This window comes from Sarcophilus harrisii, chromosome 1 (assembly GCF_902635505.1).
Source record: "Sarcophilus harrisii chromosome 1, mSarHar1.11, whole genome shotgun sequence".
NCBI lineage: Eukaryota > Metazoa > Chordata > Mammalia > Dasyuromorphia > Dasyuridae > Sarcophilus > Sarcophilus harrisii.
In genome coordinates this window covers 642777108-642790356 of record NC_045426.1, presented here as the reverse complement: position 1 = coordinate 642790356, position 13249 = coordinate 642777108, and the positions used below count along the sequence as shown (strand labels likewise).

The 13249-nt window shown below is 35.3% G+C and overlaps 1 long non-coding RNA gene across 2 annotated transcripts in view; it reads left to right on the top strand.

The window, feature by feature from the left end:
- LOC116420727 overlaps positions 1 to 13027 on the top strand; it is a 40051-nt gene extending 27024 nt beyond the window's left edge. The window contains exons 3-5 of one of the 2 annotated variants that reach the window (XR_004231139.1): positions 3860 to 3926; positions 10864 to 11022; positions 12137 to 13027. This is a non-coding gene — a long non-coding RNA (uncharacterized LOC116420727). Of the gene's footprint in view, positions 1 to 3859; positions 3927 to 10863 lie in introns of both variants that reach the window. The other variant, XR_004231138.1, reaches the window with a different exon arrangement.
- Positions 13028 to 13249: the final 222 nt, after the last annotated feature.

Here is a 13249-nt window from a genome sequence, read left to right as displayed (position 1 = left end):
GAGAGTCAGGCAGGACCTAAGAATGATGTTGAGTTTGAATACTCACTCTCTTCTATCATTTTTAAGAGACTAATTGGACTACAATGACCAACTGAAGCTTGACCTGGGGACTTACTGTTGGTCAATCAATGAGACCTAGAGTGATTTGAGTTTAAGGCATGATTCTAGTCCATAAACCCGGAGATATCTTGGGAGGTTTTAACAATCAAAATTTATATTCCTTTGGACTGTGCATATGCAGATAAGTGTATGATACTATATGTGGACAGAGGGAAGGAAAGGGAAAGGAAAGAAAGAAAGGAGAAAGGAAAGAAACAAAGAAGGAAAAAAGAAAGGAAGGAAGGAAAAAAGGAAGGAAGGAAGGAAAGAAGGAAGGAAGAAAGAAAGGAAGAAAGGAAGGAAGGAAACAGAAGGAAAAAAGAAAGGAAAGAAGGAAGGAAGGAAAGAAGGAAAGAAGGAAGGAAATAAGGAAGGAAGGAAGGAAATAAGGAAGAAAGGAAGGAAGAAAGAAAGAATGGAAGAAAGAAAGAAAGGAAGGAAGGAAGAAAGAAAGAAAGAAAAAGAAAGAAAGAAAGAAAGAAAGAAAGAAAGAAAAAGAAAGAAAAAAGAAAGAAAGAGAGAGAGAGAGAGAGAGAGAGAGAGAGAGAGAGAGAGAGAGAGAGAGAGAAGTTAATTTCTAACTAGCCAATTCCAATTGGGTCCCCAGTGGGGCAACTCCCACTACTTCTCACAGTCTTTACTTACCTTGTCAAGAAGTCTTACACAAGTATAAAGCACTGAGCTCAGAATTCTCTCTAACATTTAGCATATGGGCTACAAAGTATAAAGCTGGCTCTAATCTACTGTCATGATAGGGAGTCAGGTTACATTTCTCCCTTAAGTGGAAATTGTTTCAAATCCCCTGCAAAAAAATCATCCAGAATAAGCTTAAAACCTGCATAAACACAAATTATTAGCACTTTAAAAACAAGGGCAATTTCAATTCCGATTGATCAGTGATGAACAAAACCAGCTACACCCAGTGAAAGAACACTTGGGAAATGAATGTGGACCACAACATAGCATTTACATTCTTTCTGTTGTTGTTTGCTTGCATTTTTTTTTCCAGGTTATTTTTACCTTATTTATAAATCCAACTTTTCTTGTATAGCAAGAGAACTGTATAAATATGTATACATTGTATACATATATATGTATAAACGTATAAATACATTTGTATTTAAGATATACTTTAACATGTATGACACTACCTGCCATCTAGGGGAGGGAGTGGAAGGAAAGAGGGGAAAAGTTGAAACAGAAGTGAGTGCAAGGGTCAGTGTTGAAAAATTACCCATGCATATGTTCTGTCAATAAAAAGCTATAATAAAAAAAAGAAAATTGTTTAAAAAAAAAAAACTATAACTAACCTACCATTGAAAACAAATGAGTTTTATCAGATCATGCAATTGATAGGGTACCATAAAGAGCATCACTTGATTAGATGACAATATGCCTAAATACAAACATATGCACAACTCAAAAACACAAGCAGATTTTACAAGTATAATTGATTTACATTGCTTGTCTTCTCAATGAGTGGAAGAGAGGCACAAAGGAGAGAATTCAGAACTCAAATTATTTTTTAAAACAAATGCTGAAAATAAATAATAAATTGATTTTTTTAAAAAGTACAGGCATATCTATAGTACAAAGCAATTAATTATAAACAGCAGAGCATAGTATGGGTAACTAGCAAAATCAAGCGAAGTAGCCATGTATAGCAATAACATCAATTGGTATATATATATATATATATATATATATATATATATATATATAAACTATCAGTGTCTGTAAAAGAAACAAACACTTCTATAGCACGGACATTACACAGAATGTAATCAAATGAACACAATGGCAAAGTAAGAAACAACAATAATAATAACTATAATTTGTGTAGCACTCACAAGGTACCAGGTACTGTACTAACTGCTGACTCATTTGCTCCTCACAATAGCACTGGGAGATAGGTGCCCTTATTATCCCCATTTTATAGCTAAGGAAACTGAGTAAAAATGAGTCAAGTGACTTGTTCAGGGTCTTACAGCTAGTATGTGTCTAAGAATGGATTTGAATTCAGGTCCTCCTGATTCTAGGCCTAGTGCTCTATCCACTTTGCCACCAAATATTAGCTACAAGTATTAGAATTCAATTCAATTATTCAGAAATTCAATTATTTAGAAATTAACATGGGCAGAAGTAAACATTTGTAATTACATTCAAGGCATACTTCATTGAGCAATAGTGTTATTGCTTGTATACAACAATTGTTAACTATTTCTTCAAGGCCACTTGTTACATTCCAAATTAGTCTTCTAAAGGGATGGGGAACCTTTTTTCTGCCAAGGACCATTTCGGTATTTATATCATTTAAGGGTCAAAATTATCAACTTACAGAATTTAGGCAGTGGGAAGTTATTGTGTGGCTTTTTTTCTTTCTTTTCTTTCTCTTTCTTTCTTAAGCAATTGGAGTAAAGTGACTTGCCCAGGGTCACACAGCCAGGCGGTAATTAAGTGAGGCTAGATTTGAACTCAGGTCTTCCTGACTTCAGACCTGGTCCTCTATCCACTGCACCATCTAGCTTTCCCCTATACGTAGCTTCCTTAGCAAATCTTTTTGCTAGCCTTATTTAAGGCCTCTGAGCTGACATTCCCCATCCCTGTCTAGCGACCTGGTCTCATTTCTTTGTTATTAGCTGATCCCTTTGTTCTTTTACTTGAGCTAATAGATGGTATGGGCGAATTAGAGACTTGCTTATCTATGTCTAGGCTGACAGCAGGGATAGGTGAACTCTGTAGATTAAAATTACAAAAGAATCTCTTGGATTCTCTAAAGCAGTTCTGGATAGAAGATTTGTCTCTGAATTCAGTTCTCCAGTTCTCTAAGAGAACCCATGATCTCCTTCACTTGAATTTCGGTCTACATATTCAGGTCAGAAAACTAGTGGATAATCTCTTTTGTTCAACATTCATCACAATGTATATCTATCATTCCTCTCCACTTAAATATTTAAAAAATTAAACTAATTCTCCTACAGGCAATAGGTGATTGTGGTGAATACTCTTGACAGAACTCTTCATTCTCTGAGGCAGTTCTGTAAAAAGGTAAAAAAAAAAAAAAAACTGTAAAAAATTACTTAGTCTCTGAATAGCTGTATATGAGTTAACTTTCAATTGACCAACTAACTTGTAAGTTCCTTCAATGCTACAGTTTCTCAACAGAACTTTTTATTGAAGGTATTGACAATGGACTCAAACATGATGTCTTCCCCCCCTTTACAGATTTTCTGAAATGATGCAGTGACTGATAGACTTCTCTTAGTTTTTCCTTCAAAGGAAATTTCCTTACAAAGGATGTAATGAGTGGGAATAATTGCATTACCACAGGTTCTGGAACATAAGTCAATAGGAAAACCTCATTCTCATCCAAACATGAGCAAATTTAGTGCAAAGCCATTAGCATCATTCTTGGTGGAATTACATGCATATACTAGAATAAGCGCTGTTGGCTGCAGCGTTTAGTTGTTTAAGTTCCAATATGTTCGATGGTATGCAGTTGAAAATTCGAGGTGTGATTCTCCTTGTGCATGCTAAGAAGTTGTTCTAGACTTTCTGAGATCTTCCTTAAATAGTTTGTCCATAAAACTGTTACCTCCATCAGAAAGAATCCTAGTAGTGAATTTGTATACCAAAAATTAGTTTTCCAATTACAATGACACAGAAATTTTTTTTGTTTCTTATCAGTCATGTTTGTGTTTCCCTGGTGAAATGGCCAGTCTTAACAAAATTATGACATATTTTTGCTTTATCCTTTTAGAGCTATAAAGTCATCACAAACAAGTTCCAGATGATTGCTGACAGATTTTCCAAATATGCTAAAAAAGGTAATGCTTTTCTTTCTACATATCTGGCATAAGTTTCATGCTTCTTGGTGGCATCTTCTGCCATCTTGAGCTAGTAAAACCTACTTCTTACCAGTTCTTGAGTCCTTTCTTCATTCATATTTCCTAAATCATGCAAGGTATTCATGGCTCTGGGGTGTATGAAAGCATATTAAGATCTTCCTTTTTAGTTAAAATGGAAACATATAGATATCTCTAGTCTTCCCAGCCTTTTCCCTTTAGGAAAGTGTTTCAAAGGCAAAGAACAAAAGCTAAAGCTTTTAAAAGATGAATTAAGAATTCCAAACTTAAAACAAGAAATATTTTTATTAGTTAAGATAATTAATTTTCATGGAATATTACTGTTCTGTAAGAAATGACCAACAGGATGATTTCAGAAAGGCCTGGAGAGACTTACACGAACTGATGCTGAGTGAAATGAGCAGGACCAGGAGATCATTATATCTTAACAACAATATAGATGATGACCAGTTCTGATGGACCTGGCCATCCCTCAGAAGGATCAAAAATCATTTCCAATGGAGCAGTAATAACTAAAGCTACAGAAGAAAACTCTGGGATGACTAAAACCATTACATTGAATTCCCAATCCCATTTTACCCACCTCATTTTGATTTCCTTCCAAACTAATTGTACAATTTTCAGGTCATTCTTTTTTGCCAAAAAATAAATTTGGTCATATACTTATTTTTATCTAATTTATATTTTAATGTACTTAAATTACTGGTCGTCCTGCCATCTGGGGGTGGGGGGTAAGAGATGAAAAATTGGAACAAGAGGTTTGGCAATTGTTAATGCTGTAAAGTTACCCGTGCATATATCCTGTAAATAAAAGGCTATTAAATTTAAAAAAAAAGATAATTAATTGTCTCCCCAACACCTGGAAGGGAAGAGTTATGATCCATACAAGCCTACTACTCTCTTTCCCCATTCTGAAGCAATTTTACATAGATTATACCTGTCCAGTCATACAAAACGTATTTCCATAATAGCCATGATGCAAAAAAAAAAAAAAAAAACAGACCAAAATCCCTCACTATTCAACAAAAATAAAGAAGGTTTTTAAAAAAATATGCTTCAATCTGCATTCAGACTTCATCAGTTCTTTTTCTGGAGGTGAATAGCATTTTTCATCATAAGTCCTTTGGATAAGTCTTGGATCTTTGTATTGCTGAGAATAGCCAAGTTATTCACAGTTGTTCATCATATAATATTACTGTTTCTGTTCTCTTAATTCTACTCACTTCACTTTGTACCATTTCATAAAAGTCTTGTCAGTTTTTTCTGAATACATGCTGCTCATCATTTCTTTTTTTTTTTTTTTTTTTTTTTATTTAATAGCTTTTAGGGATATATACATGGGTAACTTTGCTTAACAATTGAAACCTCTTTTCCAATTTTTCACCTCTTCCCCCCCCTTGGGGATGACATGATGTTAAATATTTAAAATATAACTTGATACCCAAATAAGTATACAGCCAAAACATTTTTTTTGCAAAAAGAATCAAATTTTAAAAAATGAAAAAATCAAAACTTATAAAATGGGAAACAATGTTTTTTAATCTCCCGGTTCTTTTTTTAATTAGTTCAGTTCTCTGCTCATTGAAAATTTTGGTTGTCTGTTTGGTCCGGTCCATCGGGTGTCATCATCGTATTGGGCTTTTGATTCTGTCCTTCATTTCCCATCGGTTGTTAAATCTCAGGCCCTTGTATCCTATTGGTCATTCTTCCTTATTCCATTTTATATCCCAATTTATTCAGCCATTCTCCAACTGATGGACATCCATTCAGTTTCCAGTTTCTAGCCACTACAAAAAGGGCTGCCACAAACATTCGTGCACATACAGGTTGCTCATCATTTCTTATAACACAATAAGTATTTCATCACAATCATATACCACAACTTGTTTAGCCATTTCCCAGTTCTTGAGTATTCTCTCAATTTTCAAATTTTTTTTGTCAGTACAAAAAGAGCTGCCATATTGTACATATATGTAAGTATAGTTCCTTTCCCTTTTGAAAAAAATCTCTGGGATACAGACCTAGTAATGGTATAGGTGGGTCAAAGGGTATACACAGTTTTACCATACTTTGGGCATAGTTCCAAAGTACTCTTCAGAATGGTTGGATTATACAACTCTGCAAATAGTTCATTTGTGTCTAATTTTCCTATGATGAACTTTAAAGCTTAATTTGCATTATTAACATTTTCTCATTACTTTCTTAATTCTAGATATCAACAAAAGAACAAATTAAATTTTGATTTGTAGTTTGCATAATCCAAGTGTTAATGCCTTTATTGAAAAATTAATAATAGGTAAGTCAGTTTGAGCTGACTCCAGTATACCTCTGAGTAGTGTCAATTCAAACTTGTATTTTATAATAGGGTAATGTTTTCCTTGTTTAAGTTTCCTATAAATGTTGCTTCAAATTATCTTCTGATTGAGAGAAGTTTGGGAGAAATTATGGGATAGGAGGAAATGGGAGGTCTATGTCAGTTTAGATATTTCTCTAAGCTAAAAATACTTGGATTGGAATAATGTTAAATTAATAAAATTGCTTTTGGCAGACTTGTGCCTAAAACATAAGAGTATATAGCATTAATATTTTTTCTTAGATATGCAGTGTACTCTTATTTAGCACCTGCTACTTACTGGTTCTACGTATTGGGATACACCCACAGTGCCATAGAGCTCTCCACTATAGCTCCAGCATCTGCCAGTCAGTTGTCTCATCAATAAGATGCCTTCTGTTAACTGGAGCTTGGAACTCAAGATGTTTAGAATCACTACCTTGAATTTTTGGCTTGTATCACTTCTCTTACTCCTTCATCAGCCATCTGTTCTCACTGTCAGTCATCTGCAGACAACTGAGGCAAGGAAGATTGGTTCAATGAAATAAGGCTTAAGTACATACATATTTGGTATTCAGTTTGGTAGAAGTTCCAAGCTCTTAACCATACTTCCATGTGGCTCTACTCCAGTTCCTTGTGTGTCACAGATTGCTCTCACACTTTCTAGTATTACTGTAGTATTCTGGACGAAGCATCTTCATCCACACTAATTTTTCCACGCCTGTAGCATATACTGAAATCATACTTGGCTAGTGCTAATACCTATCTCTGGCAAGTAATATCTAAACTTGGCATTGATCAAAATATCTATCATTCTTTATCAGTTAGTACTTAAAGTTTTGTTCTATATGCATAGTCTTTGAACTTCTTAGTGATATCCTACTTTAAAGTCAAGCACTCAAGCTTATGGAGAGGTTAAAGAAACTATCAGTCAAAGCTCTCCCAACAAATACAACTAGCTTGTGATGATTATCACTTATTTGGTATAAGACAGTTCCTAAATTTTCCTGGCATGTGTGTGTGGAAAAAAGATTTGCTTTAGTCTGCATAAGCTTGATGCATGGATAATAAAGCAATTAAATCCATGATTTAGTTTAATTAATTAATTAATTAAATTGATTATTTTAAATATACCCCCCCCCCTCATATTTGCCTGTCCATCTATCTCTAAAAGGCAATGTAGATTTTAGGACAATTTTTACTTTCCTGCCTTTCTGCTTTGGGGTTTCATTACTCTCATGTTTAAGAGTAAGATCATTCAATGGTTTAGCAACAACAAGGTGGTAAAGTAGATACAGTACTAGACCCAAGTCAGGAGAACCAGAACTCAAATTCAGCATCAGACACACTCTTAACCTCTATCTATCTCAGCTTCTTCATCTGTACAATGGGAATAATAATATCATGTGCTTTGATGCTTTGTTGAAAGGATAGCATTTTAAATTAGGACAACTCTAAGATACCACTACACAACTGTCAGATTGGCTAAGATGACAGGAAAAAATAATGATGATTGTTGGAGGGGATGCGGGAAAACTGGGACATTGATGCATTGTTGGTGGAGTTGTGAATGAATCCAACCATTCTGGAGAGTAGTTTGGAACTATGCTCAAAAAGTTATCAAACTGTGCATACCCTTTGATCCAGCAGTGTTACTACTGGGCTTATATCCCAAAGAGATCATAAAGAAGGGAAAGGGACCTGTATGTGCACGAATGTTTGTGGCAGCCCCCTTTGTAGTGGCTAGAAACTGGAAACTGAGTGGATGTCCATCAGTTGGAGGATGGCTGAATAAATTGTGGTATATGAATATTATGTAATATTATTGTTCTGTAAGAAATGACCAACAGGATGATTTCAGAAAGGCCTGGAGAGACTTACACGAACTGATGCTAAGTGAAATGAGCAGGACCAGGAGATCATTATATACTTCAACAACAATACTATATGATGACCAGTTCTGATAGACCTGGCCATCCTCAGCAACGAGATCAACCAAATCATTTCCAATGGAGCAGTAATGAACTGAACCAGCTACGCCCAGAGAAAGAACTCTGGGTGATGACTAAAAACCATTACATTGAATTCCCAATTCCTATATCATGCCCACCTGCATTTTTGATTTCCTTCACAAGCTAATTGTACAATATTTCAGAGTCTGATTCTTTTTGTACAGCAAAATAACAGTTTGGTCATGTAAAAAAAAAAAAGGATAGCATTTTGCAAACCTTAAAGTGACATATCAATGTTAGCTGTTATTATTATTACAATTTTAAACAAACTTACAACAAATAACCACCAAATACTTGGAAAGTCCTTGAGTCCTTGAGATTATGTGTGTGTCCATTTCAGAAGTACTTTACCTTCAATGACTGAATGCTCACACTTTTGTTTTTGTTTTCTTCTTCTTCTTCTTTTGCTGAGACAATTGGGGTTAAGTGACTTGCCCAGGGTCACACAGCTAGGAAGTGTTAAGTGTCTGAGGTCAGATTTGAACTCAGGTCCTCCTGACTTCAGGGCTGGTGCTCTATCCACTGTGCCACCTAGCTGTCCCTGTTTTTTTCTTCTAAAGATATTTCCATATTCATCATTCTGTGCAAGAAAAATCAGATCAAAAGGGGAAAAACATAAGAAAGAAAAAATAAGCAAACAAACAACAACAAAGGTGAAATATTATACTTTGATCCACATCCAGTCTCCATAGTTCTCTCTCTCTGGATGCAGATGGCATTTTCCATCACAAGTCCATTGGAATAGCCTTAAATCACCTCATTGTTGAGAACAGTCAATCTCTGTTAGCCTAATTCCCTAGAGAAGAAAATGGAAAATCATTCCACTATATTTGCCAGGAAAACCCAATACAGGGTCATGAAGACTCAAAAAAGACTGATTGACTGAACACCAGCTATTACAACACTATTACTACAACAACAACATATGTCAGGCAATGTACTAAATATTGGCCCTGTGAAGAAAGGTAAAAACAATTCCTGCATCTTAAAAAGTTTGCAATGTACTGGACACCAACAGTTCTCTTAGAGACTGTCAAGATTACTAGGTATGAATGATCTTTATCACTCACATTACCTTGTCCAAATTTTGTAATTGATTTTAAAGGTATTTTTTTCCTCAAATATTTGTGATAAAGAGATTGGAAAATGGTAGTGACTAGAGTTCCACTGTCAAAGATAGCTTTGTCATCCACATTGTCAATTTTTACCACCATACACAGTATGAATTAATATGAGTCCAGGCACAATAAAATCATAAGGAATTGTTGATGTGGTTAGTGTGACTATTTTGGGGTTCATGAGGACTTTCTTCCCAAGAATCCACTTTGGTCTCCTGAAGCTATAAAAGAAGACATCAACTTTTGGACTATCCATGCTATATTTCTGGAACTAGTACAATATGTATGACACTCCAATCTATAGTTGTTAACAGATTGGGTGGGGGGGTGTCTATTACTCTGGTGATTACCTGACAGAAGTTTTCTTTTTCTTTTGATTTTTTATAAACAATATTTTTTCATTTACATGTAAAAACAATTTTTAACATTAAAAAAATTGAGTTCTAAATTCTCCTCCTCCTTTTTTCACCTTCCTCCTCTTTGAGACAGTAAGTAATTTGATATAAACTGTACATTTGCAGCCACAAAAATATATTTCCATATTAATCATGTTGTAAAAAAAACACAGATAAAAAAGCCCATAAAAATAAAGTAAAAAATAGTATGTTTTGATATGCATTCAGACTCCATCGGTTCTTTCTCTGGATGTGGATAGCATTTTTCTTAATGAGTCCTTTGGCATTATCTTGTATCTTTATATTGCTGAGAATAGCTAAGTCATTCATGGATGATAATCCTACAATATTGCTGTTGCTAAGTACAATGTTCTTCTGGTTCTGCTCACTTCATTTGGCATAATTTCATGTAAGTTATTCCAGGTTTTCTGAAAGCATCCTGCTTGTCATTTCTTATAGCACAATAATATTCCATTATAATCAAACGCCACAATTTGTTCAACTACTCCCCAATTGGTTGGCCTCCCCTCAATTTCCATTTCTTTGCCACCATAAAAAGAACATTTATAAATATTTTTGTAAAAATAGGTTTTCTCCTCTTTTCATTTCTTTGGGATACAGATCCAGTAGGTATTGCTGTATTAAAGGATGAGCACAGTTTTACAATCCTTTGGGAATAATTTATGGATATTCTTCTGTCAGGTGTTCATACCCTCAGTATCCTTGGTCTTCAACCTTTCCAAAGATAATCTCCTTGGAGTTTTGTGCCAGTGTTCTCTCTCTCCTGAATGACCCTGGGCCAATCCTGGGGCTATGACTGAGAAGTGCTAGAACCTTGCTTTGCTTTTTTGGCCCACTTTTGAGAACTCAAAATTGCTGAGACTGAGCCCTTAATTGGCAACTGACCTCTTAAGTTCAGGAGAACTTGAGGCGTTTTTGGTTGTGGTTTTTATGTCTGCAAGGTCACAACAATGGATACACAAGGGTCACATTTCAAGCATTGACTTGATTAATACAATAAAATTTTATTTGTGTTCTCAGGGTCTACAACAAGGGTCTACTTGCATCAGTTTCTGAAAGCAATATACTCTGCCTCTTCAAAAGGAACTCAACAATTTCCTGTGCATTATACAGAATTATAGACAACATTTATGTGGGCTGCTGCTGATCTTCATCCTTCCCTCTTAAATTTCAGATAAAGTTTGTATATATTTACATTAGGTGACATCTGGCTGTGGACCTAGAGGTTTCACTGAGGCTTTCCCTCTTGTTATTGTTGTTCATCCTTTATTCTCCAAGAGGACTAGTGCATCATAAGGGTGATGGTTTTTAATGAGGCAGAGCTATAGAAAGTCATCCACCTCATTTTCTCCTCCAGAATTATTGGAATCCAGGGGCAAGACAAAAATTTAGATAAGTGGTGATGGCCCAGGATGTAGTGGGTGATCTTGGCCTTTTTAAATTAAGATCTTTCCCAGGTCTCAATTTGTCTGCAACAATGTCCACTCAATGACTAAGGGTTACACAAGAATTGAGACAAAACATGGCCTGTTCATCATCACCAAAATATCAGTCAGAGAGGGGAAAACCATCAAAGTTTCTGGCCAGAACAGAAAGCAATTGCTATTTACTCTTACTCTAAATTATCAAAATTCAAACAATAAGCAACAGAAGCTTGGGCTTGCTTCTACTATTAGCCATTCAATGAAAGCCAGAGTGATTTGGGTTTAAAGGCATAGCAAAATAGCTCCATTTGAACCTCCATCTATTTAAAAGCCTATTTTTTCAGAGCTACATTTCAAGAAATCACAAATGAAAACTGCAGGGCAAATTGTAATTATTTCCAGTTTTTTGAAAAATGAACAAATAGGAAATTTAAGAAATCCAATTTCCAAACTCCAAGATAGCTTAGAAAATATAAGCAACCAAAAATTATATTTTGTTGGACAGAACACCCACATGTATAGTATTGATGAGAGCAAAACCAGACAGCCCTGTAAAATTATGTAAAATCACCAACAAAAAGTTATACAAACTTAAAAGGGACTTACATTCTCTGAAACCAGGAAGAACTTCCAGAGAATGACTCCTTTCATATACAAACTTAGATGGTCCCACATCCTCTGGAGCCAGGAAGAGGAATATCCAGAGAATATGCCCTTTCATATACAAACTTAAGTGGTCTTGCCTATTCTGTTCTATTGTTCTATCTCTGTATAAAGTAGGCCTTCAGAAAATGTCTCTTTGCAAGAATCACTTCTCTCGAGAATAATTGCCCACCAAGAGCATTATCTTGGTGTCTTTTTTATCACAGCCTTTTGAGTAAGCCAATTTCCTTTGCTATGAGCTCACCCCGTACCTTGGTGCCTTGGAGAACGAGAACCTCACACACATCCCTACTACACGACCCTACCCTCATCAGTATGACATCCTAAGTAGAGAAAGAGACCATGTGTAATGGGAAAAAAAGGAGAAGGAGAAGGAAGAGAAGGAGGAAGAGGAGGAGGAGAAGAAAAAGAAATAAGGAGAAGAAAAGAAGAAAGGAGAAAAACAAGAAATAATAAGAAGAAATATTCTCCATCCTCAACAACTACTCACAGATTATTGTTTGTCCTTCTTTGTTCATAAAAAGAACCAATGACAAATGACATTACTCATGAGAATGATGTCTTGTATGTATATGAATTGGAATTAAGTGAGGCAGAACTACAAAAAGTATCAGTCTCACTCTTTCCTCCAAAGTCATTGGAGTGGGTGGCAAGACAGAATCAAGACAATTGGTGATGATCTATCTCTCTTAGGTTCTCTCATCATTTTGTCTGATTTTGATAACTTACAGTATCTCCAGAAATGCTCTTGCCTATGCAGTCCAAGTCTCCTAGCTAAATGGCATACTTGGTTCATTTCCAGAGGAAATGTCGATTTGGGGTCTATGATATCTGTCGATAGACATGGGCACAGCCTCAGCCTTCCTTGCAAATTAGATGTATTTCTCAATTTAATTGGTACATTCTGTTTTTTTGTAGAAATGTCTCCTACAAAGGCATTAATTATTTTAAAAGGTGGGAAACCCTTAGAAAACAGCTTCTACCTTTTAAAGTAATTTTTCATAATCAGAGAGAGGACATTGTCAATTTCCCCATAGTCAGGTAGGACTAGGAAAATTTCCAGAGTTGTCTCATCTGCCTTAACATTAAAATTTTAATTGTAAACTCTTCCAAGTCTTTTTACTTTTCTGAACAATATCCTTACAATTTTGTCATTTTTAAGGTCTACATCTGCACCTAACAGTAGAAGACCTCTAGCTTTTCAACTATAAATTAGTGACTATCACTCAGCATCCTCAGTTCTTATCTTTTTAGACTATTTGCTCACATAGATGCACAAATACTATTGCAAAAAGTAAGGATATAGTATTAGAGAAACA